At 44.0% G+C, this 27,520-nt stretch overlaps 1 protein-coding gene across 3 annotated transcripts in view; it reads left to right on the forward strand.

The window, feature by feature from the left end:
* Nucleotides 1-4,681: 4,681 nt before the first annotated feature.
* Nucleotides 4,682-27,520, forward strand: part of dlgap4a (discs, large (Drosophila) homolog-associated protein 4a) — a 98,796-nt gene continuing 75,957 nt past the window's right edge. For all 3 annotated transcript variants that reach the window (XM_027277258.1, XM_027277260.1, XM_027277259.1), the window contains exon 1: nucleotides 4,682-4,758. The gene's annotated coding sequence lies outside the window, so the exon portion shown is untranslated. The remainder of the gene's footprint in view (nucleotides 4,759-27,520) is intronic.

A 27,520-nucleotide genomic window follows, 5' to 3' on the forward strand; every position in this document is an offset into this window, starting at 1 on the left:
TAAAAAATCACAGTAATTGGTTTGTTTTGCATCTACCTGACAAGATCCATCTTGAGTTATACAGACTGTTGGCACTAAGCTAATTAGGCATGGTCTGCTTATCTCATAAGCATTTCAGGGAAAGCTTTATTGAAGAAGAAAATAATGTGCCACATAAAACTGTTAAATAGTATTTAACTCATTTGCTCCTTTCTGGTATTTTCTAATGCAGCAAAGAAGCTGTGGATCTTCATCATTGTTTCCTATGGCTGCATTTGTTTTTAATGCTGGTCTAAAACAACTTAATTTTTTATTCTCTCTGCATGAAATACATTTGAGAAGACAGACCATGACCAGACAAACAGCACAAAGCTTTGAACTTTTGTTCACGGCTTTATTATTTTTCCCCACGAGTCGTTTTTTGCTGTCTTTAACAAAAACACAACATATTTGAGCTCCTGAATCTTATTATACAATACCTATTACCCCAGTATTGCCACATTATAAATTATTTACTCTCAAGCTGTGTATGGAGAGATAAGATAAGATGAGGCGAGACAAGTTGGGGAAAAAAACACAGATTTAGAACTCTTTGAACGAAATAAACAGAAAATAAAATATTAAAAGAATTATATAGCTATTACTACCACTATGTAAGTGAACTGTGCAAATATTTATGTCCAGTAATAGTAGCTGTGCTGTGTCAACTCTACAGGTATAGTTATGAATATTATGTATAATATACTGGTGATATAATCATTAGTATTAATGTAGTAATAATAGTAATAATATGGTAATAGTAATGACATAAACAATAGTCAGATTCCTTGCTTATTAAAAGTATTTATACCACGCTGTTCTGCAGAACCTGCCTTAAACATCCAGTGTGTAATGTTTAGGCTCTATGTGCATAAATGGAATAGAAAATGTATAACTATGTTTTCATTAGTATATAATCACGTCCCTTCCATGGAGTGCGCCATGTTAAACCACCATGTTTCTACCAGTATAAAAATGGACGTTGTATTTGTGACATCACCCACAGGTTTCTGAAGAGCCATTTTGAAACTCAGAGTGTGGTAGTTCTGGCTGCCCCCATCTTGGCAGTTCTGCCTTTTCTGCCTACCAGTCTAATCCAAAAATCGTGGATGAAAAGACATGGATGGTCCGTTGATCTGAGGCAGGCTAAATGAAGCCACCTGTAATGGCATCCACCTGTCAGTCGTGCTGTTAATTATGCATAACTTTAAGCATTAATATAATTTGAATGGGTGAGTTATATAAAAATTCACCCTCAGTACAGTTCTCATGAACAGGGAAATTAGCTATAGAGACCAAAACAATTTTTTTGTATCAGGCTGTAAACATGTTTATTTCTGCTGTGAAGTTGGACATTTTATGGGGACTTATGGAGATTTATATGTTCTGTAGCCAACCTCAAGTGGATGTTTGAGGAACTGCAGTTTTCATCCTTGTCTTCACAGATATGCAGCCAGCAGATCTGTTTAAATCCCTTCAGCCTAAAACCCAGTGACACGCCCCCATGAACAAAAACAAATGCTGTAGAAGTGCCCTCGTGGATGCCCCTATGATATATAAAGTGGTGCAGGTAGTAGATGCATCCATTCAGTCTTTTCAGGGTGTTAAAATCTAAAATGTACATCATGTACATGTACATAACATCTCAATCATCTAGACCAAAATGGCTGCTAATGTAAGACCCAGCTACATGACGACAAGTGGTGCCTCACCATGCAGGTGGAGTTACGGTCCACCTGATGAGAAGCTGAACTAATTGTCTGTCGTGTTGAGAGACAATATGTGAGGAGATTACTGTCAGATAACTTAGCTCAGCCCTATGGTAAAGGACAAGCTGAACAAAAAAAGTATTCAGCTTACAACACAAGGGGGCTGCCTCTGCGCCCCCCTTTGGATATCCACCCTTGGATCAGATGCAGAGTTATTAGTCATGGTCTTATCCAATCAGCCATCCCTAATTCTTGTGCTACTGGGCATTGCTCTGGAGAGGAGAGATTGTCTTTTATTGTCAGTTTGATTTCAAACTGGAGATTAGTCATATTCATGCAGTTGCTGGTGGCAGGAACCTCTTTGTGTGTGTGTGTGTGTGTGTGTGTGTGTGTGTGTGTGTGTGTGTGTGTGTGTGTGTGTGTGTGTGTGTGTGTGTGTGTGTGTGTGTGTGTGTGTGTGTGTTTGTGTGTGTGCACCACATGCATTTGTGCCTCCAAACATCTGTGTGGCCATTATTCTCTTTGACAAACGTCCATGAGTAGCCATAGCTTCATAGATTAAAGAGAAAACACACCCCTTTACAGATTGCATGTAATGTTATTAAGACTAACAGCACACACACTGCAGCAGTGATGTCATCCAGTAATGGTAAATAATGGAGCAACTGGGAGCGCCCATAACAGCACGTTGGTGATTTTGCCTGGAATATGGCAAGACCATAAAGAAAAATGTCCTTTGTCTTTTTTAATGAATCTGAGTAAAGTATATTATGCGGACTAAAGGACTACTGAAGATAAGAATTTGCAAAGAGAGGGGGCGTCAAAACAGGTGTAGGGAATAAAATCATTGATAAAAATAGAATACTCAGATCTCAAGGTTGGTGTCCAGTTTGGAAATCTCAGGATTGAATCTCTGCTTTTTGCAGATGATGTGCTTCTGTTGGCTTCATCAGCACGCACTCTGGCTGTTTGCAGCTGAGTCTGAAGCAGCTGGGATGAGAGTCAGCCCATCCGAGTTTGAGGCTATGGTTCTCTGCCAGAAAAAAGTGGAATGCTCCCAATGGGTTGGTACAGGTTGCTGCCCCAAAGCAAAGGAGTTCAAAAGTATCTCAGGGTCTTGTTCACGAGTGATGGGAATGGGTTGGTACAGCGTTGGCAGTATTGCGAACGCTGTACCAGTGATCAGAAGGCAACGTTCTCTGATTTCGCAATCCAGTTTCGTTCCAACCCTCACCTATGGTCCCGAGCTTTGGGTAGTGACCAAAAGAATGAGATCTACTATTTGGTTAAAGCAAAATCATGTATGATTTGGTATTTTTTCTGTGACTTGGCAAAATCGCCCCAAAAATCGTATATATGGACAACTGTACATGTGTATTTGTCATTATTACATTACTTATGATCAAAGTGAGCCAGTGTTATGTAACTTAGTGGCGAAAAGTGTTATATCCCTCTCACAGGAGATCATACCCAGAGTACAAAGTTACATAGTCCAAGAACAGGCATATGGGGAGCAGAGTGAGAATGACAGATATGGCAAATTAACTGTACTTCATCTGACCACTCAAGGCACTTTGACCCATTCGCACACATTCATGGCATTGGCTTCCATGCAAGGTGCTCAACAGTTTTTGGGAGCTAACTATTCATACACATTCACACAGTGAAGATGCAGCCTTTGGAAGCTATTTGTGGTTCAGTATCTTGCTAAAGGACACCTCGACATGCAGACTAGAGGAGCTGATGAACTGATCAACTGATTAGTGGACGACCCGCTCTACCTCTTGAGCCACCATTCACCACCAAGTCAAGAGAGACCCCATTCACCTGATTACAAGTCGGTGTAGTTACATAGTGTTGCTTTGATAGACAAATTGATCAACACAAAATGGACTGCCAGCTATTTTGATGATTGATTAATCAGTTGAATCAGTGGTGGATTCAGGCTATTTCAGAGACATGGGCGAAAAGGATAAGAAGGGCATCAGCTCTGTGGTGAGGCAGAAAGTCGTGATGCATTTACGGTGAAACAGCTTAGTCGAGGTTAGGGTTAGCACCCTGAAGGCCACTTTATCCTATTTTCTCCCTCAAAACTCAGTTTTGCAGCTTTTTTTTTCCAAACATAAGGGCACCCAGCCACAGTCCATCAGCACTTTGAGTCATATTTCAGGTAAAAATATGGTTCCAGCTTCTCTAATGAGAGGTTAGCTGCTTCTTTACTGTCATACATCACAGTAAAAATGAAAGTTTAGATATGACAGTTTGTGTTCAGGGAAATAGTGATTGGCATTTTATGAAAACTAGATGATTAATCAAGAAAATAATCAGCAGATTAATCAACTTCAAAAAGTGTCACTGCAAGACATCATCAATTATTTAATGAATTCATTACAATCTTTATTGTGCAAAAATGCTTTAACATAACAGTTATTTTCGACTGAATTTTCCCTTTAAAGTCTCTTTTCTCTCTCCTTGAATCATCAATCAGCATCACTCTTTAAAAATAATAATAAAAAATGGAAGAAAAAAAAACGCACCCATGTCGCTTCGCAGTGCGCATAATGATTCATCAACCACCGTTTGCTCATGAGACCGTGATTTCGGGTCCGATGAGTTCATTCTTTCAGCTGAGTGTTTCGTCGTGGGCCCTCGGATGCCCCCACCCCCACCTCTCTCATCCCGCGTCTCGACGGACCAAACGCTGCTGCAGCAGCATCACCGGCAGCCTCCAAACTGCGTTTTCCCTGCCGTGATGGATCTCTCTGTAAACCGGTGAGCTGCTTTCAGAAGACCGATGAACTGTGTGGGAAGGACGGAGCAGCAATCAGCGAGATTCAGACACACATAAAGGATATTATATTTACATATATATGTATATATATATATTAATGTTTTTGGACCGTCTTGTTTACCTTCCCGGATAGAAAAGCAGCCGGGTGACAGTGATATTACGGCCGACATGTAAGAGCTGGATAACTATTCCCCGTGTGATCGACACCCATCCGCAGCTGATTCCAATAAAATGAAAAAGGTAAGCTTGTTGACACGTTCAGGCTTTTACATCGGGCGTTGCGGGTTTCAGTCAGAAAACTGACGGCTCGACTGGCGCTCATCAGGGCTGCGTTGTTGCATCGTCAATCCCCCCAGTCTTTAGTTGAAATTGACGATTTTTAAATAGGTCGCCTCTTCACCTGTCGACTCATGAGTGTAGCTGCAAGATGAATGAAGATACGTGACTGTAACTGTCATGTCAACATCACTGCTTCTTCTTCTTCTTCTTTAAAAAATATTCTTTTATTGTATTTTATGTATCATGAATGTGACTCTTGGACTTGAGATGCCTGGCTCCAGATTGCCAAAGCCAAAGTCAGTTTACAAAGACAGCAGCAAGTCGAATATATGTTTGAATATGACACATTTAAATATATATTTTTTGTGTTATATGCTTGTGTATAATTTGTATTTGTATCAGTTATCAAACTGCCAAATACCCTTGTGTTCGTGACTTTTTTCAGGGAAAAGCAGCAAGTGAATTTAGTGAGTTTTGAAAAGAGAAAAACATCTTTTAAGCACAACTGTGTTAGCTTTTAACAGCAGATTTGGACTTAATCTGCACTAAATTACCATTTATTTGTGTTTGGTTGCATTGCTTTCCTCTTGCTTTTATCGAGCATACAATCGGACACTATAGCAGCACACTCCTCCTTAGTATATATTTGAAGTTTCATCACTCTCCCTGCTCAAATAATAAGAAAATCTTCCACCTTTTTTGGTATCTAAATATCTGAGTTAGTACTATATGAGAAACATATGGATCCCTTAGTAGATATAAACCAGCACACTTTTTTTCTGACGCCAAAGGATGAGGCTGCATCCAAAGGGGGGTTGGTGGTGGTGGGATTGATCGATAGCCAGTTTGTATTGAGGCCTTTGTTTCAGTTGTTGTTGTCGAACAGGAGTCCTTACAATTAAAAGCCCATTTTGTTAGTAAAAGGCTGATTAATAATTCATCCACAGCTCACTGGCACCACAAATCTGTGGATGGCACACTGAGGGATGTCAGTGTAGCAGTGTGCGAGTCTCTGGTGCTGAGTGCCTGGGCAGCCTGAAAGGATTACATATCACAGTATAGGCTGAATGGTAAATACGGCCCTTTTTTCTGTTTTCTGAACCTGTACAGGATTTTAAATGTGTACAGGAATTGTTTAAACAGCGGGAGAGTGAAAGCACACGTACACTCGGCAGTGAGCAGTGCAAACAGAGCACTGGAAAAGCTTTGGGTATCCTGTATGAAACAGCTCTGTTGGGGGTGGACTGTAAAGCTCTCACTAAGGTGTCAATGTCATATCTTCTGCCATGGAGCCAACAGCCACGATTATACTGTACCTGAGAGTTTAAAGAAAACCCAGCTGGCTCTGATCCAGGATGGTGGGTGTTTTTCAAACTGGCTTAGTCAGGGCTACTGCAGGGAGTGATTAGACAAGATGTATCACACATCAGTATGACGTCAAAGGACACAGAGAGCTTTAAAAGTCTTTTTACACCGAGGCCCTGTGGAGTCTTGTAATGACTGAACCAGCACTGTGCAAACAGCGATATTGAATACATGAAGTTGACATTTAGATTTCTGTCATGCATATTATCTGCCTGGACGTTTGTCCTTGTCTGAAAAGGTTTCATTTGGTGGGCTGTGTCCTCTGAAAGCTGTTTCCAGTTTCTCTAGTAATCAGTTACTCAAGTACTGTCCTTAAGTATATTCAGTAGTTGAGCCATAAAGCTGCAAGTAAAAGTAGCAACTTCACAGTTTAGAAATACTCGGTTACAAGTAAAAGTACTCGTTATGCAGAATAATATGCATCCATGTGTAAGAATCACTAATGTTGCAGCTGGTAAAGGTGGAGCTAATTTGAACTACTTTATATACTGCTTTGTAGCTTAATCCATACAGATACATCATACTTTATTAATGTAATACATTTTGTACAAATAATCTGAATTTGATTACTAAAGTAACTAAAGCTGCCAAATCAGTGTAGTGGAGTAAAAAAATGAATAAAATGGAAACACTCAAGTATAGTACCTTAAAACTGGGTTAAAGCGATTTGTTAAAGAGTATTTAACTTATATATTATTTGTTTAAGAAAGCAGCCTCGTGAGTACCTTTTTCATAGTCATACCTGTGTAAAATCCACATAGAAAAGGTTCATTTTCATTCCTGCTCACTCCCATATCTAATCTGTGTTTGGTCTCAAAAATCTCACATCAGTCAGGCTCTAAAATTTGGTCAGGTTTCTAATACTAAATTGATTTCATTGCCGGCACTGAGCTCTTAAACTACAGATTTAAACACATTACAAGTACCAAACTTTAGTAGAGAACAAGTTACATTATTTAATCATTTTGAAATACAGAAAGAGTGACACATGTACACATGTACTTATTATATATTGAATCTTAGTGCTTTTGATACTTTAGGTTTGTTCCACTGATGAGACTTGTGTACTTTGATTCTGGATGCAGTATGAGAAGAGTTTTCCATCGTCTGTTTTAGAAAATGGCAGCAGAGAGAGTGTTAAAATCTTGTGTGTCTGACCTACTGTGTTAGAGTGTCAGTGTTATAAGGCTTTCTGAAGTACGACTGCCCATGCTGGGGCGCATTAGCTGTATCACGAGAAGAAAAAGAGCAGAAATGTCACAAGGTATCGGCCTAATTGGCATTTCAATGAACATGGACAACAGCCCACTGTCTTCTCCTCTTCTCTTCTTCTCTTTTGGTTTTATTAACTCGCTGGCTTCCCTCTGACAATCTCTCTACTATATCAGCCATATGTTGTGGGTGTAAGGTCAGTTGACAAACACAACAAGGTAATTACAATACAGAGGATTCACCAGCCTTTCATGTCACCCGTAACTAAATCAGGACTGATTACCTGGTTTCCTGTGTTATTATGTCTGCTGCCGTATAAAATGTCACGTTAGTATGGATTTTCAGAGGTAACACTGCGTGTTTGATTTTGATGAAATTGTTTCAATCATTTTAAGCTGCTGTTGTTCTATATGTACCATAGCAACAAGACCTCAGTGTAACTTCACTTCAGGCGTTCTGAACTCAGCCATACTCTTCCTCCTTACCATGAAGTGTCTCCGTCTGATCAGCTGTTGTCTCATCGTAGCCCTCTCCAATTGGTGCATAGAGAGGACTCAAATGGAGAGCAAAAATGGTGTGGTTTCATCTCTCAGGAGAGTGGCTCATCTCTCTCCGTGTTACTACAACACAGAGAGCTTTTATGACCTTGGTAACGCAGTTCGCAGTCTGTCTCACGCAGGAGCTGATGAAGTGTTTGGAGGTGATTAAAGTCTGTCTCCTCTGATGATGCTTGATGCTGCTGAGTCAGTGACCTTTCCTGACCTGATGGCAAGAAAGGTTACTGAATCACCTCTCCTCTCCTCTCCTCTCCTCTCCTCTCCTCTCCTCTCCTCTCTTCTCCTCTCCTCTCCTCTCCTCCTATTTGTCATATCCCGTTCTTTTCATCCTCACTTCTTCTCACCTTGTCCTCTTCATCCTTGTCTTCTCTTCTCTTCCTTCTCCTCTTCTCTTCCTTCTCCTTTCGTCTTCTCTCCTTTCCTCTCCTCTTCTTTTCCCTCCTCTCCTCTCCTCTTCCTCCCCCTCTCCTCTCTTTTCATCCCTTTGTCTCCTTAATTGTCATCTCCTCTTCTTTGCATCCTCACTTTTCTTTACCTCTTCCTCTTCCTCTTCCTCTTCGACGTTCATCATTTCTTCTCCTCTCCCTTTTGTCCTTTCTTCAGCCTCCTCTCCTCTCCTCTCCTCTTTTTAGCACAGTGTTTAATGCAGTAAAAAATAAAACCAAGGACAAATCAAATCAAAAGATAAACAATCTCCTCTGTCACACCAAAGAACCCTGTTTCCTCCTTGTCCTCACTCTCAGCATTCGTCAAACTTGTAACGTCTTACATTTTCCACTTCTTGTATAAGAGCTCAAAATAGAAACAACTGTTTTACAGTAAGGCCCTGACAAGCGTCTTGTTATCTCCCTGCATGTGTCATTTTACAATAAGTCCTTGCTTGAGCTGCGTCGCTGAATGGATCCTCTGACAAATTTGCATGTTAAGCTGAACGTTCCTCACCAGGGACAATTAATCAGCACACAGCAATTAATGAGTCTGTGTCCCCCAGTGATTAATTGTGTCTCATGTGTCCAATGTGGGGAAGATCCCAGCGACAGCTGTTTGTTCATGTCCATGTTTTTATGGCAGTATTTTTCATTCAACATCCAAAGAATAATTTTCTCGGGATATTAAGCATTAAAATTGAGTTGAAATTTGAAAACAATTTGATGCAGATTTTGTTTATTTGGTCTGCTTGCAGTTTACAATCAAACGCAGCTAAAAAACTAATTGCTATGGACAAGAAATCAAACAGCCTTGATGGAGAAGCCTAACACGACTGAGAGGCATTTGTTGAGTGGAAGGAGAAGCAATAGAGAACAGTGGCAGAGGATGCTGCGGAAATAATGCAGGGTGATATTCAAAGCTCTGGGATATTTTGTTTTGCGACTACAAAGAGAATTTCTATAACCTTCGCTTGGATTTCTGGGGCAGTTCTTGGTGATTGTGTCTGTGGGTGGTTGTGTGTATATGAAAATACTTTTTTGGACAGGGACAGAGCTCACAGGGTTTCAGTGTAATATCTGCTGCCCTTGGATCACAAGTTGACTTTAATTACTTCTGTGTAAATATACAAAAAAAAAGAAAAGAAAAGAAATTGGTGTTCAAAACAGATTTTTGCCTTTTGGAAAGCTGCTTCCCACTGGCAGGGAAATCAAATGCATAAATTCACATACATATTCCACAGAGCAACGTTCTTATATTGACTTGTGTTTATGGCCAAACATGTGGGAACACTGGTAAACACAAGTGTGCACACTAGATGTTATTTTGTGCAGGGAAAAAGATCAAGCCCTGCCTCAAAATGCCTGCAGAAGGATTCCTACTTATTAATACCATCTTAAAGTGATTGTGTCATCAGGAGTTTCATATATTTAACTTCCTGACTATTGATTGGTTGTCTTGCTCCACGACGATGGTGACAGTGTGCACAGACAGTGCTTGAGTGGGAGTCAGAGAGCAGATCTGAGCCCTCTGAAGATTAACACTGTAGGATCTGGTTTGCCTTCTGGCTTCTGCTGCTGATTACTTTCACTCGAACCAAGACCTGACCCCCGGGTGTGCCACTGTGTCACTGCCCCGGCTCCCCCGAGCACCATATGGACATGACATCTTGTCTTATCACGCCATTTCCACTTGTCACTCACCACACCAGAAGATTGTTTTCACCTTTTGACAGACATGGATCCAAATTATTTTATACGAGGATCAGAGTCCCATGTGTCAATAGAGATAATTAACACATCTGACCGAGACAGGTGCGGATACGTGCAGTGATTAAGCCTGTAAAATAGACACTAACAGATCTGAAAGGTGCAAACTGCATCAACTCTTTTGTTTGTCATTGCTCAATAGTGATAAGAAAGACAGACTATAACTAGGCTTTGTTCTGTTTCATAATCAAACATATTGCTCAACAAGATAATTAATGTTGGACTATTTTCTGTCAATTTTGTTTGTTTCTTTGATTTGGTGACACCAGTGGTTACCACGGTAACAGCAAGTGTATTTTAATGGTATAGCAAACGTTCGTCGAGTAGCTACCTCGTCAAAAACTACAATATGAGAGCAGCATGTGTGTCTGATTACAGCACAACCAATTAACCTATATTATTTTAATAAAGAAGTGTAATAATCTGACTTCATGCTGCACACAGTGCCAGTATGTTTTACAGCGGGACATACTGAAGTTGGTTACCTTGCTGAAGTGTTACAGCCATCTTCTGGAGCTCTTTATGTAACAGCTCGCTGTGGCTGTTCATTATGTTCCATTATTCTCCTACAAAAATCTGAAAATGATCAATAAATACAGAAATCAGATTTATCTAAAGATAGAGTAAGTAATTCTTACTTACATTGCGATTATGATATGGTTAAGCTCAGAGAATGGCCTGGGGTTATATCGTAGAGAATACATTTGGTTAAGGAATGGATAGGGTCAGGTAATTAAAACACTCGGGGAAGGATCATGGTTATGGTTATTAAAAACACAAAGGATAAATCCATATCTCTGATGAGGTGCAATCTATAGTCTCTAGCGTGAAAGTCAGACAGCTACACATCCATCCACCACTTAAACCATCACATTTTGGCATTCCTACAGAAAGGACAGACTAATTCCTGCACTTAATATAATCACTGGATGTAAGTTGTGAGCGGGAGAATCATCCAATATTGACATAATTTCTAGAAATACTGGGCTGGACTGTATATTATATTATACAAAGAGTCCAGAGTCTCTGTTTCTTTTTTCCCTGATTTGGACGTACGGCATCCAAAACATAACAGCTGGACTGTGAGAGTTCCTTACGCCTTTGTGATTAGCAGTTTCAGCCCACATTAACCAAAAGAGAGATGTGTGCAAAAAAGAAATCTAGGTCTTCATGTGATAAAAAATGCCCCCCTTTCATTATTAAGCCTTTAATTTTAAAGAAGCTACTATTTCTCAAGGAGGATAACGACCTTTAATATGTTAATATGTCTCTACAGCAACAGCAGTAACCCGGCAGTCAGTGTCTTACTCCTATTAAATATTTATAAAAAAACACATAACAGTGCTGTACGTCGAGGGTACACATGAGTCTGCATGCTGCGCTGAACTCAACAACCGAGGGAAAACCCTTACGTCACTTTAACAAGCATTTACTGTCAACATTAAGTGGAAAAGTAATGATTCGACAGCAGGTTCATGTGCGCTTTCATTGACACATATACGTACACACACACACGCACACACTCTTTTGAGTGGAGGATTTCAGGAAGAAATACTGTAGCCTTTTGTGAACTGCAGATTAAACTAAGCTTAAGTTGGAGACTGGAAAATCACACCATGGCTTTGCATTGGCTTAATCCTGCCTGTGCACATTGTCAAAAGATCTTGCATACTAATGTCACTGCCATTGCTTGAGATAAGAGAAAAGTTAGAAAACTGTAGGGATGTCATAACTTTCAATACATGCAACTCATTGACAACCCCAAAATTTCTTATGCCAAAAACATTTTCAGTGTAATGTTATTGCCGCATGGATTATAATCAGTGACAATGTTTTGTTTTTTTGCACCATGCACAAGTCATAGCTGGGTGGTGGTGGGTATTATATGCAGGACTTTGACACTAGAGACCGTCATGGTTCAGTTTAGATCACATACACACTTTGGTTAAGGTTTGGGAAAGATTGTGCTTTCAGTTAAACATTATTAAACATGTTGTATAATAATAACTATTACGTTGTTCCTGATTTGCTTTTCATTTGTTTCTCAGTAACTACTTAAGGATTTTGTGTACCATATTGTAAACCTTTGGAAAGGATATGATTCCTTAAAAGTCCACTAACAAATCTTTGGCGACTGGGGGGTAGCAGAAGCAAGTTGTGAAGGCAACATTATCATATCATCACCTTCTAAAATATAACATTAATATTGGGAATCTGTTGGAATATGTATAGGAGTTGCCTAAGTTGCCCGTAGTGTTTGTCTCTATGTGCCCTGTGATTGTCCAGGTTGTACCCTGTGTCTTGCCCTAAGTCAGCTGGGATAGGCTCCATCCCGTCCATGACATTGAATTAGTGTAAGAAAATGGATGAATGGATGGCTGTTAGCAGCTGTTTGTTTACACACTGAGAAGACAAAGAGCAGGAGGATTTACTCTCCTTTTAGCTTCTTCTTGGTCTTCACCAACTCCTGAGAGAAATATCTGTCTCTTTGGCTGCTAAATGCTCCACTTTGTTCACCAGCTAGTTGCTAACTGTGTCTGATTTCTATTCAGCGCTGGAAAAGGTAGCATATAGCTGAGATCTTTCACTTAAAAAAAGCTGCCTGCTGTGGCTGAAAACAAAGCCGATGAGCGAACCGAAACAGTAAAGTTGTGGGACAGAAAACCAAACCAATGAGCTAAAAGATGCTATCAAACTCTTTAGAGCTGAGGTCAGCTGCTGAGTGACGTGGTACATTTAACGGTTTGTCACTTTCACACCCATCCGTTGCAAATATAGAAATATTGTTTATAGCCACTTTATTAATCATCAATCTTCGTTTCTGAAGATTTAATCAGGAACCCATGCCTTGTTTACTACTACTATTTAGTAACTCGGAGAGACTGTCAAGCGCACCCACACAGCCCTTCCACTGTCAAGGCCACAAAAAGTCAAGAACAACATTCAACCTTGTGACATTACACACCAGCATCCCCTCTTCCCACACACACACAAACACACAAACTTTGACTGTAGCTGGAAGGAGTGATAGTGCACTGTGTCATCCTCAGTGGTGAGGCAATTTGATGCCTGTCTCCTTTTTCACAGATAGATTCAACACGTCCCCCAGGACTGCTCAACACAAACACTCTCATGATCACTCACACTCACCCTCGCTATAACCTTGAAGCTAAATGGAACAGTTTACCACATGACACAAGGTGTGCTACTATATTTGTCACAATCCACTCCGGTCCCCTGCTTGCTTTTCCCTCTTACCTGCACCCAGTAACTTTCCACTCACCTGTCAGCCCCGCCTCCTCATCAGTCACCATGGTTTCTCCCGCCTCCCACACCTGCTCCTCATCAGTAATCAACCCTGTATTTAAGCACCAACCTCCAGACACTCTTTGCCAGATTGTTCTTCGCGTCATGCAAGTCTTTCCAGCACTTTTGTCCGGACTGATCTCCCGTTGCCGACCCTGCCTGCCTTTGACCTGCTCGTCTGTCTCTGCCCCGGTAATCACCTCAGCTTTTCGTCCCCGACCACGAGTTCTGCCTCAGTGTTTCTGGTGTCTGTCTGCCTGTTTCCCTGGCTGTTTGGAGGTTTCCCCGGGCAGTCTGTCCCCCTGCTCCAGTTCGTTGCCACAGACTCTCCGATTGAACTCAGGACTTATTCCCTCTCTCTCACCTGCCATATCGCCTGCTGTGAGTTTCTCAATAAGGAACATTACTAAGTATCCCTTGCTGTTGTGCTGCATTTGGGTCCTACACAAGCCCGTTTCAGTACAATCTGGCCAAAGCATGGATCCAGCACACACCGCTTCGCCAGAGCTACGCCTGGAGAGGGTGGAGAACATTCTCCAGCGACACGAGGCATTGGTTGCTTCCACCGCAGCCGAGGTACGCCAGGCTACCGTCACTCAACAACAGGCTGCCGCTAACCAGGAGCAGACATTAGCGGCATTAGCTTCACAGATCCAGCAGCTCACTACTGTGCTCTCACAGAATATGGTCCAGAACCTACCTGCAACAGCGCCTGCTGCCGTACTCCAACCAACGCCACCTGGTCCAGTTTCTGAACCCCGAGTTGGGGCTCCGGAACGTTATGCGGGGAACCCAGAGGTCTGTAATCCGTTTATTACGAACTGCTCAATCCTGTTCGCCCTGCAGCCACACACATTCGCCTCTGAGGAGGCCAAAGTGGCGTTCACCATTAATCACCTCACGGGGAGGGCCCGCCTGTGGGGAACCGCTGAATGGGAACGTCAAACTCCTGCTTGCAGCTCCTTCAGAGACTTCGCTGCTGAGCTCCGGAAGGTTTTTGGCCCACCTTCCCAGGGTCCAGATGCTATGGGCGGTCTCCTGAACCTCCACCAGGGGGACCGCTCCGTGGCTGACTACTCTATTGACTTTCGCACCAGGGCTCGCCAGAGTAAATGGAACACCGAGGCCCAGTGCGACGCCTACCTACAGGGGCTTGAGGAGTATGTTAAGGACGAGCTGGTGTCATATGATCTCCCTGCCACTTTGGATGAGCTCATCGAACTCACACGGCGGGTGGACCGACGCATCCAGGCCAGGCGGGAGGAGAGACGGCGAGGACGGTTTGGGCATCCTCTTCCTTCCCAGTTCCGTGCAGTACCGGAGGTATCCTCTTCCCGGCCTGAACCTCAGAGGGGAGATTCAGAACCTATGCAGGTTGGCAGAACCACTCTGTCACCAGAGGAACGCCAGCGTCGTCAAAGACACAACCTATGTCTGTACTGTGGACAAGACGGACACTTCGTCTCCAGGTGTCCAGCAAAAAGCCAGGTCTCACCAGTAGCGAGGGATGTACTGGTGAGTCCGACCTCTGAACTGTCCCTCAGGAAACGCCCCCTCTGCCATGGTCGCCTGCTGCTACCAGGGGGCTCCCACTCCCTTGCCGTCTTCATTGACTCTGGCGCCGACGTCTCCATTATAAATGAAGAGCTGGCCCAGCAGTTGGAGATAGAAAGGGTTCCGCTGCCTCAGCCTGTCCCCGCCAACGCCCTGGACGGTCACCTGCTGGGGACCGTCACTCATCAGACTGTTCCAGTGCAGATGCTTCTCTCCGGCAACCACCACGAAACTATCACGTTTCACATCTTGGACTCTCCGCGTATCCCACTCATTTTGGGATATCCCTGGCTCCGGCGCCACAATCCCCACATAGACTGGGCGACGGGAGCCATTCTGGGCTGGAGCTCGGCCTGTCACCAAGTCTGTCTCAAGCAGGCCTCCGCTCCTCAGTCCAGGCCCTGCACCACGTTGGCTCCTGATCTGATGGGGGTCCCGCCAGAGTACCACGATTTCAGGGAGGTTTTCAGCAAGGCGAAGGCGACCTCTTTGCCTCCACACCGTCCATATGACTGTGCCATAGATCTTCTACCCGGCACCAGTCCTCCCCGAGGTCGTCTATACTCCCTGTCCGCACCAGAGAGGAAGGCCATGGAGGACTACATTAACGACTCCCTGGCGGCTGGCATCATCCGTCCGTCATCCTCCCCTGCTGGAGCGGGGTTCTTTTTTGTCGAGAAGAAGGACAAATCATTGAGGCCCTGCATCGACTACCGAGGCCTCAACGACATAACGGTGAAGAATCGGTATCCCCTCCCCCTCATCTCGTCTGCCTTTGAACTCCTGGAGGGGGCTACCATCTTCACCAAACTGGACCTCCGCAACGCCTACCACCTGGTGCGAATTCGGGAGGGCGACGAGTGGAAGACAGCATTCAACACACCTACTGGACACTATGAATACCTGGTGATGCCTTTTGGCCTCACCAACGCCCCCGCCGTCTTCCAGGCTCTGGTCAACGACGTGCTCCGGGACATGCTTAACAAGCATGTCTTCGTCTACTTGGATGATATTCTAATTTTCTCCAAGGCCAAGGAGGACCACATCCACCATGTTCAGGGGGTTCTTCAACGGCTCCTGGAAAACTCGCTGTTTGTTAAGGCAGAGAAATGCGAGTTCCATGCTCCATCAGTCTCCTTTCTTGGATACATTGTCGGCCAGGGGAGCATCCAGATGGATCCAGCCAAGGTCTCAGCCGTCGCCGCCTGGCCTGTTCCTGACTCCCGGAAGCAGCTACAAAGATTCCTGGGGTTCGCCAATTTTTACCGTCGTTTCATTCGGGGATACAGCACGGTGGCAGCCCCTCTCACAGCTCTCACCTCCTCCAAAGTCCCCTTCAGCTGGTCCTCCGCCGCCACAGATGCCTTCCAGACCCTCAAGAATCGCTTCACCTCTGCGCCTATCCTGCGTATGCCCGACCCCAAGAGACAGTTCGTGGTGGAAGTAGACGCCTCTGATGTCGGGGTGGGGGCTGTCCTGTCTCAGCGGGCTACTGATGACCAGAAGCTCCACCCCTGCGCCTTTTTCTCTCGACGCCTGACTCCCGCAGAAATGAACTATGACATTGGAAATCGGGAGCTTCTGGCGGTCAAATTGGCACTGGACGAGTGGCGTCACTGGCTGGAGGGGGCCGAACAACCATTTCTCGTATGGACGGACCACAAGAACCTAGAATACATCAGGTCAGCCAGAAGACTGAACTCCAGGCAGGCCCGCTGGTCCCTCTTTCTCACCCGATTCAATTTCACTCTCTCCTATCGCCCGGGAACCCGCAACGTTAAGCCTGACGCCCTCTCCCGCCAGTTCCTGAAGGAAGAGGAAGAGGTTTCCACAGCAGCGGACACCATCCTTCCCTCTGCTCGCCTGGCCGCCGCCATTACATGGGGGATTGAGGAGAGAGTTAGGACGGCGCTGGAGGAGCAACCAGGTCCCAGCGCCTGTCCTCCCAACCGGCTCTTCGTCCCACCTCCGTTCTGAGGTGCTCCAGTGGGCCCACAACACGCACCTCACCTGCCATCCAGGGATCCAGAGGACCAAGGAGGTTCTTCAGCGCCGATTCTGGTGGGACTCCCTGGACCTGGACACCCAGGGGTTTGTCAAGGCCTGCCCTGTCTGCAACCGGAACAAATCCTCCCACCAGGCTCCTGCTGGTCACCTGCTCCCGCTTCCAGTTCCCCATCGTCCCTGGTCCCACATTTCTCTGGACTTTGTGACCGGTCTACCACCATCTCTAGGACACACCACTATCCTTACCGTGGTAGACCGGTTTAGCAAGATGGCCCACTTCATTCCCCTGCCCAAGCTCTCTTCAGCCAAAGAGACTGCTGAACTGGTCCTCCAGCACATATTCCGGCTCCATGGTCTTCCAGTCGATGTGGTCTCTGACCGAGGGCCGCAGTTCTCCTCGTTTTTTTGGAGAGAGTTCTGCTCTCTCATCGGGGCCACGGCCAGCCTGTCATCCGGGTTTCATCCTCAATCTAACGGCCAGACGGAGCGGAAAAACCAGGAGATGGAGGTGGCTCTCCGGTGTATGGTCTCCAGTCACCCCACTTCCTGGTCGCAGCAGTTGCTCTGGGTAGAATATGCCCATAACACACTCCTCAGCTCCTCCACTGGTCTCTCCCCTTTTCAGTGTGCTTATGGATACCAGCCACCCCTATTTCCAGCCCAGGAGAGGGAGGTTTCTTGCCCCTCTGTACAGGCTTTCATCCGCCGTGTCGCCGCACCTGATCCCAGGCCAGATCCACTCTCCTGCGGTTGGTGGGCCGTTACACAGCCTTGGCCAATCGTCGCCGCACCTCGGCTCCTGCTTATCAAGTGGGACAGAAGGTGTGGTTGTCAACCCGGGGCCTACCACTCCGGGTCGACTCGAAGAAACTGGCACCCAAGTTCATCGGCCCCAACGAAATTCAGAAGGTCATCAACCCTGCTGCAGTCCGCCTCAAGCTTCCCAGGTCCATGCGAGTACACCCCACATTCCATGTCTCAAAAATCAAGCCAGTTCTGGAGAGTCCCTTGATTCCTGCTACCCCGACTCCTCCGCCACCTCGCCTTATCAATGGAGACCCAGCCTACACGGTTCGACGGCTTATCCGCTCTCGTGCCGTGGGAGGGGCATCCAGTACCTGGTTGACTGGGAGGGATATGGTCCAGAGGAGAGGTCGTGGGTCCCCCGTCAGCTACATCCTTGACCCTCAGCTCATTACTGACTTGCACCGGCAGCACCCGGACCAGCCCTCCAGGATACGCCCGTCCACTGATAACCCCAGCCTGAGTGCCTCTGGTGCCCCACCCATCCCCGGCCCTAGCGAGGTGGACCCGCCATCGTCCTCTGTGGACTCTTCATCTGAGGACTCGTGGTCGGGGATTTCGTCCCCAACCACGAGTTCTGCCTCAGTGTTTCTGGTGTCTGTCTGCCTGTTTCCCTGGCTGTTTGGAGGTTTCCCCGGGCAGTCTGTCCCCCTGCTCCAGTTCGTTGCCACAGACTCTCCGATTGATTGGACTTATTCCCTCTCTCTCCTGCCATATCGCCTGCTGTGAGTTTCTCAATAAAAACATTACTAAGTATCCCTTGCTGTTGTGCTGCATTTGGGTCCTACCAAGCCCGTTTCAATATTTGGTCCTTATTAGAGTTTTGGTCCTCGGTGCACCCCTTCTGGATGGTTTTACTGTTTTGACTTTCACATATCTGTACCTTCACCAAAACTATACAGTATACTACAGACAGCTGTGTCTCTTCATTGCACAGTCTGTCAGCCTAGGGTGTTTCAATTTGCTAAAGTTTTTTTCTTTGTTATCCTTGTGGTATAAACCTCCTCGAACATTGCTACGCTATCTAGTGCTCTCCGTTTATCTTAGTTGGACATTTACCATGGGGACTTATAGAGACTGACTCATACTGTAGCCAGCCTCAGTGGACGTTTAAGGAACTGCAGTTTTTGGCACTCCGTAGCCACGGAGGTTGACGCTTGGATAATACCATTTGCGTCATTTATGATAGGAAGGAGAGGTGGGTGAGGTGAGGGGTTGTTATCAGCAACTACACTGCTATATGCCACTACACTGGTCCTTTAAATAACATGCATGAATAACTGCTAACACCTTTTGTGAGATATTGTATACAACCAACCAATCATATGACCAACCACAGTTATTACTTGCTACTTATAGACTGATTTGTTGTCGGTTCTTAACTTGGTTAATGGACTTCAGTGGATTTAGAGAGAAGATGTTTAATGTAGGAGAGAAACTTTGTTGTTGCTCTTTCATGCGGCAGGATTAGCAACGCGGCGAAGAACTCAACTGCGATTCCTCCGCCGTCTCGTGTTTGTGTGTACAAAAAACCTCACACTCATCGCAGCAGGCTGTCTGTACTGCTTAGATTTCTTCAATGTGACTTGACCTCCGTCTCCTTGTCATCCTTCTGCTTGGAGCGTCACTCGATGTGTAGGTCACCCTGAGCTGTCTGTTGTAAATTCCTAGTGTGCTAACTGTAGTAAGGCAGCATGAACCAACTCCCCCAACCGCCATCGTCACCCTACTGAGGTTATGCGTCCTTGTATGTGTTTCTACAGGCAGTGCGCCTTCATTGTAACACCACTGGTGCATTCACAGCAGGACAGAGGAGGCTGCTGTTCCTGAAAACTGGCAGGTAATGAGGCAGTAAGATGCTCTTGAGCCTCACAGGGCTCGAGGCAAATCTGGATGACTTGGAGATTCCACTCTTTCCCAAAGGAATCCCGTCTGGAAGCATCGCTGTAGGTTTTTGATAAAGGAGCTGCCTTCGTCTTGAATGCTATACATTTCAATAGGTATTGTTCCAGGAACGTGCGCGGTCAAGCTTTAGGAGCTGGCTCACGGCAGAATTATTGTTAGTCTCAGATTTACCACCTGCACGGAGAGCATCTGTCAGTCATCACAAGGCAATCTCACTCTTTATAATCTGTTGGAGGTGGTAATGGATTTCATCTGGAGAATTACAGGGCTCAAAAGTCACTGTTTGCCTTTTACTTCCTCTGTCCTTTTATCTCCCCATCTAATCCTCTTCTCCTCTATTTTAATTTGTATACGACACAAAAGCGTTACATACAGTAAATACTATCATGTCCTGATGTTGTTACATTTATCTTTATCGTGCAAGCTGAGAAAAAGTTCATCCCTGTTTTGACTGGTTGTATTTGACAACTGATTTACACTAGATCTTTCAAATGTTGTTTTTCTATAGCGATTGGCTCCTGCTAGAAGCACAGCTTCTACGTTTTGACACCAGATCTTTGTCAGGTTAACTCAGCTGTGAGAAAGAAGATCCATATATGCCGGATTTGCCCTTCTAGCAATTACAGACTGTCCTCCCGAGAAGCGTGACGTATACATACATGAGAGCAGACATACGTCACTCTCCTGTCTTCAGAATGACCATGCGATGCCTAGTGGCACTAGTTTACAATTTTCTTTACTTTCCCAAAGAGTGAAGGACAGTAAAAGAGATCTGTAGCTTCAGGGCATCCTCAGAGAGGATAGAAAGTGTCAGACTTTGCCAGTCAATATGTGTAGATTTGTGGCAATCACAGGTTAGTTGATGATGTTACTGCAAACAAAAGAGTCCCTACCACAAATACCTCTTAGAACATAGTTGGTCCACTCCAAAGACCACTGGGAGCAGAGAGTATTTTAACCTTAATCATTTACATAAAATGAGCTAACCTACCTTCTAATAATGAAAATGCACAATAACATACTGAATGGGGCTAAACCTGACCTCTTTCCTACTTCTCTGTGCTCGTACTAAAAGGTCGCTTAATAAGCACAAATGGCTACAAAAATACAGCCAGAGACAGCCGTTGTGTTTCACTAGAGTGATGTAATTAGTTTACAGTGATGTCACATTGGACAGATGAACAAAACAGCTAAATAAAGTGTCTTAACGACAGAAGAAGTGACAGATGTTTGAAACGTATCACCTTCAGAGTTCAGTAAGGTAATTATAAATGTCAGGTTTTTCCACTTTGTCAATTTTTTGGATCACAGATAACATAACATAACATAACATAATTATTTGCATGCCTAGTTAAAAGCAATATTTACTGCCAGTCAAATTAGAGAGTCTGCTTTCGCCCCAAAAGGGAGCAGAGGGATGCAAGTACCCGGATGGGCTGCTCTAAAACTCATCGGTCATTAGAGCAAGTGCATCCAAAAAACGTTTTATGTTCGAGTAAACAATTTAAATATGGAGCATATTCACATATTAAGAAGCACATAAACCAGACAACTATTACATCACTCTAGTGAAACACAACGGCTGTCTCTGGCTGTATTTTTGTAGCCGTTTGTGCTTATTAGGCAACCTTTTAGTATAAGCACAGAGAAGTAGGAAAGAGGTCGGGTTTAGCCCCATTTACTTTGTGCTGTTTACAAGTTTCATTATTAGAAGGTAGGTCAACTCATAAACCAGAAAAAAATGACCAGATCTGAGCAAGTTAACAAACGCTTCTGGCTGGGTTTGAAGTCATGTATAAAACTGACCAAAACAAGGGCACGGCCACATTGTGACAGAGACGTGGTGCCCCGGCTTTTCGTTTTGTTATTTCCTTTAAACCACGACCATGATCATCCCCTAACCTTGACAAAAGAACTGCTTTACACTTAGACAGCATTTATTATTGTAAAACATGACAGCAAAGTCCCCTAACAATGTCATTTTTGTGCCTAAACCTAGCCAAACCTATCACATTGTGAAAGTGATTTCCTAGCCCCGCCTCCTCATCAGTCACCATGGTTTCTCCCGCCTCCCACACCTGCTCCTCATCAGTAATCAACCCTGTATTTAAGCACCAACCTCCAGACACTCTTTGCCAGATTGTTCTTCGCGTCATGCAAGTCTTTCCAGCACTTTTGTCCGGACTGATCTCCCGTTGCCGACCCTGCCTGCCTTTGACCTGCTCGTCTGTCTCTGCCCCGGTAATCACCTCAGCTTTTCGTCCCCGACCACGAGTTCTGCCTCAGTGTTTCTGGTGTCTGTCTGCCTGTTTCCCTGGCTGTTTGGAGGTTTCCCCGGGCAGTCTGTCCCCCTGCTCCAGTTCGTTGCCACAGACTCTCCGATTGATTGGACTTATTCCCTCTCTCTCACCTGCCATATCGCCTGCTGTGAGTTTCTCAATAAGAAACATTACTAAGTATCCCTTGCTGTTGTGCTGCATTTGGGTCCTACACAAGCCCGTTTCAATATTTGGTCCTTATTAGAGTTTTGGTCCTCGGTGCACCCCTTCTGGATGGTTTTACTGTTTTGACTTTCACATATCTGTACCTTCACCAAAACTATACAAGTATACATACAGACAGCTGTGTCTTCTCAATTGCACAGTCTGTCAGCCTAAGGGTGTTTCAATTTGCTAAAGTTTTTTTCTTTGTTAATCCTTGTGGTATAAATCCTCCCGAACATTGCTACGCCATCTAGTGCTCTCCGTTTTATCTTAGTTGGACATTTACCATGGGGACTTATAGAGACTGACTCATACTGTAGCCAGCCTCAAGTGGACGTTTAAGGAACTGCAGTTTTTGGCACTTCCGTAGCCACGGAGGTTGACGCTTGGATAATACCATTTGCGTCATTTATGATAGGAAGGAGAGGGGTGAGGTGAGGGGTTGTTATCAGCAACTACACTGCTATATGCCACTACACTGGTCCTTTAAATAACATGCATGAATAACTGCTAACACCGTTTTGTGAGATATTGTCATACAACCAACCAATCATATGACCAACCACAGTTATTACTTGCTACTTATAGACTGATTTGTTGTCGGTTCATTAACTTGGTATAATGGACTTCAGTGGATTTAGAGAGAAGATGTTTGATGTAGGAGAGAAACTTTGTTGTTGCTCTGTCACTGCGGCAGGATTAGCAACGCAGGCGAAGAACTCAACTGCGATTCCTCCGCCGTCTCGTGTTTGTGTGTACAAAAAACCTCACACTCATCGCAGCAGGCTGTCTGTACTGCTTAGATTTCTTCAATGTGACTTGACCTCCGGTCTCATTGTCATCCTTCTGCTTGGAGCGTCACTCGATGTGTAGGTCACCCTGAGCTGTCTGTTGTAAATTCCTAGTGTGCTAACTGTAGTAAGGCAGCATGAACCAACTCCCGCCCAACCGCCATCGTCACCCTACTGAGGTTATGCGTCCTTGTATGTGTTTCTACAGGCAGTGCGCCTTCATTGTAAACACCACTGGTGCATAATTCACAGCAGGACAGAGGCTGCTGTTCCTGAAAACTGGCAGGTAATGAGGCAGTAAGATGCTCTTGAGCCTCACAGGAGGCTCGAGGGCAAATTCTGGATGACTTGGAGATTCCACTCTTTCCCAAAGGAATCCCGTCTGGAAGCATCGCTGTAGGTTTTTGATAAAGGAGCTGCCTTCGTCTTGAATGCTATACATTTCAATAGGTATTGTTCCAGGAACGTGCGCGGTCAAGCTTTAGGAGCAGGCTCACGGCAGAATTATTGTTAGTCTCAGATTTACCACCTGCACGGAGAGCATCTGTCAGTCATCACAAGGCAATCTCACTCTTTATTAATCTGTTGGAGGTGGTAATGGATTTCATCTGGAGAATTACAAGGGCTCATAAAGGTCACTGTTTGCACTTTTACTTCCTCTGTCCTTTTATCTCCCCATCTAATCCTCTTCTCCTCTATTTTAATTTGTATACGACACAAAAGCGTATACATACAGTAAATACTATCATGTCCTGATGTTGTTACATTTATTCTTTATCGTGCAAGCTGAGAAAAAAGTTCATCCCTGTTTTGACTGGTTGTATTTGACAACTGATTTACACTAGATCTTTCAAATTGTTGTTATTTCTATAGCGATTGGCTCCTGCTAGAAGCACAGCTTCTACGTTTTGACACCAGATCTTTGTCAGGTTAACTCAGCTGTGAGAAAGAAGATCCATATATGCCGGATTTGCCCTTCTAGCAATTACAGACTGTCCTCCCGAGAAGCGTGACAGTATACATACATGAGAGCAGACATACGTCACTCTCCTGTCTTCAGAATGACCATGCGATGCCTAGTGGCACTAGTTTACAATTTTCTTTACTTTCCCAAAGAGTGAAGGACAGTAAAAGAGATCTGTAGCTTCAGGGCATCCTCAGAGAGGATAGAAAGTGTCAGACTTTGCCAGTCAATATGTGTAGATTTGTGGCAATCACAGGTTAGTTGATGATGTTACTGCAAACAAAGAGTCCCTACCACAAAATACCTCTTAGAACATAGTTGGTCCACTCCAAAGACCACTGGGAGCAGAGAGTATTTTAACCTTAATCATTTACATAAAATGAGCTAACCTACCTTCTAATAATGAACATTGCACAATAACATACTGAATGGGGCTAAACCTGACCTCTTTCCTACTTCTCTGTGCTCGTACTAAAAGGTCGCTTAATAAGCACAAATGGCTACAAAAATACAGCCAGAGACAGCCGTTGTGTTTCACTAGAGTGATGTAATTAGTTTACAGTGATGTCACATTGGACAGATGAACAAAACAGCTAAATAAAGTGTCTTAACGACAGAAGAAGTGACAGATGTTTGAAACGTATCACCTTCAGAGATTCAGTAAGGTAATTATAAATGTCAGGTTTTTCCACTTTGTCAATTTTTTGGATCACAGATAACATAACATAACATAACATAATTATTTGCATGCCTAGTTAAAAGCAATATTTACTGCCAGTCAAATTAGAGAGTCTGCTTTCGCCCCAAAAGGGAGCAGAGGGATGCAAGTACCCGGATGGGCTGCTCTAAAACTCATCGGTCATTAGAGCAAGTGCATCCAAAAAACGTTTTATGTTCGAGTAAACAATTTAAATATGGAGCATATTCACATATTAAGAAGCACATAAACCAGACAACTAATTACATCACTCTAGTGAAACACAACGGCTGTCTCTGGCTGTATTTTTGTAGCCGTTTGTGCTTATTAGGCAACCTTTTAGTATAAGCACAGAGAAGTAGGAAAGAGGTCGGGTTTAGCCCCATTTACTTTGTGCTGTTTACAAGTTTCATTATTAGAAGGTAGGTCAACTCATAAACCAGAAAAAAATGACCAGATCTGAGCAAGTTAACAAACGCTTCTGGCTGGGTTTGAAGTCATGTATAAAACTGACCAAAACAAGGGCACGGCCACATTGTGACAGAGACGTGAGTGACCCCGGCTTTTCGTGTTGTTATTTCCTTTAAACCACGACCATGATCATCCCCTAACCTTGACAAAAGAACTGCTTTACACTTAGACAGCATTTATTATTGTAAAACATGACAGCAAAGGTCCCCTAACAATGTCATTTTTGTGCCTAAACCTAGCCAAACCTATCACATTGTGAAAGTGATTTACTTTTTCATTTGGAAGACACACACAAATTATGTCATCCTGCAGAAAACACTGCTGTCATTCAAAAGGAGCATGATATTCATCCAAAATATTTACAATACTTACAGTTTGAAATTAAAACATCAGTTACACAGTTCAGTACTATATAAAAGATTACTTCCTTCCTATTTAGTTTGCTTGATTAAGATGGGATCAAAATATTGTAGCTGTACTGAATAATTATTTTCAGGAGCATCACTGCAGTGCGCAGATGCCTCTCTCTCAAACTGTTTTTGCCTTCTTGCCAACACACCAAATTAAATATTGGAATGTGCATACGCTGTAGTAGCTTTGAGAAACATTGTATTTGACATTATATTGACTTGCAGTAGCTATAATATTGATGATACTGAATGGGAGGCAGTGTTTATGTCTTTATGCCTTGCTTCTAAGGATTCTTTAGTGCCCCTAGTGCTAGTGTTTTTATGAAATAAAGACATATCTCCTTGTCTCATGGAGAAAAAGATACTCAACAGTGGATTCATTTAATTTAAGATTCAGTAATTTGTAATCGAATACTTGAGCGGACAGCCGGTGCTCGGCCTGCAGGGTGTTCTCAAACTAACTGACCAGCAGTGGTTGTTGTTCCTGCGGTAACAAGTTTGATGTGTGGCTGTTGTTGTTTGCTGATGTGAATGCATAGTGTGCAGCAGATTTGTCAAAATGTTTTGAAAGTTGAGATGGAAAGAGGAGACAGCAAATAACTTTTTTTCTGAATGGCAGAAAGAAAAGGAGGGTTTTCCATGAGACAATGTGCTCTCTGGTAGCTGCATGATTGTTTCTGCCTGATCCTTCTGCGTACGCTTGGTCATTGCACTGCGTAGAGTCTCATTAGTATGGGTGTCAGTGCCTCTCCTTCAGCTGAACCTGCCATGCCACTACTGTAGTGGAGCTGCTTGCCTGCCTGCCGCATTGTCCCTGGATGGCCGATGTGAAGCTGCCAGCTCTGTCTCCTCCCAAGGATGACTGAAATGTGGGAGAGCGTGAGGAGCTGAATTTCATGATTCAAACAAAGCATGTTTTATATGTATGTATATGAAACAGGGAACATGAAGGAGGCCATTGTCATTATCACAGCTACCAAATGCAATGATAATAAATAATCTACTGCATATTATAAATATACTATGTATGAGGTGAAATAAATGCTGTGTAAGCATCTGAAGGGTGTCTGGTGGCCTAATGATTCCTGGATGTTTTGTCAGCTGTCTAATAAAGGTAATATGCCAAAAAAAAACAACAGCTGACCTGTGATTTTAAAATATGACTGATACTGTTGGTGTAATTCTAGTATGCTTCATATTTCTGCAGCAATTTGTGATATGATCTTAGTTGGAAAATGTTCAATTAGTCTCAGATGTACAAACTGACAGCCTAGCATATTTGTTTGTTTACCCTGACAGTTTTGGCTGTAGCTCCACTGCCTTTCTTAGAAAAGCATTGCAGGTGGCGCAGTACAGTACAATCCGACGACGATAAATTGAAAGTGAGAAGCAAAGTGACATCGATAAGATCCAATACCTCTCTTGGTACAAAACAAGACAAGCTAAACTTTTTGGAACGGGGAAAAGACAACATAAAAAGAGTGTGAAAACTAGACGTGTGGAACACACACACTCCAAAAAACAAAAAAACAAAAACAGAGAGGAAACAGCCAAGAAAAGTCAGCAATCTCACATCATTATGAGGAAGCAAACCACCTCATGGAGTGGGAGGGAACAAGAAATGTCTTAAAATCAGAAATGTCTTAATATAGCAAGTACCACTGGAGGAAATATGGAAAAAGGCCTAGAGGACATCCACCTACCTAATCCCTGTGATACTATTAAAAAACTGCCAGGCAACACCGGAAGTCAGTGCCTTACCTCCATGAAGACATAGATCCAACAATCTGATGGCATATGTTGCATATTACACCACGTATAAATGAAAAGTGGTGCATCCAGAGCTGAAACACATGGGCCAGGCATGGCTGTCAAAAAGGCTGGGGGTAGTTCCTCCAGCGCTTCGTCTTTTTGCATTCTTCATATGTGAGGAAAATAAAGTAACGTTGATACTGCACGTTGTTCACGGGTCTGTAAGTGTAAAGCAGAAAGCCCTCCACAA

This window comes from Larimichthys crocea, unplaced genomic scaffold (assembly GCF_000972845.2).
Source record: "Larimichthys crocea isolate SSNF unplaced genomic scaffold, L_crocea_2.0 scaffold97, whole genome shotgun sequence".
In the NCBI taxonomy this organism is placed as follows: domain Eukaryota; kingdom Metazoa; phylum Chordata; class Actinopteri; family Sciaenidae; genus Larimichthys; species Larimichthys crocea.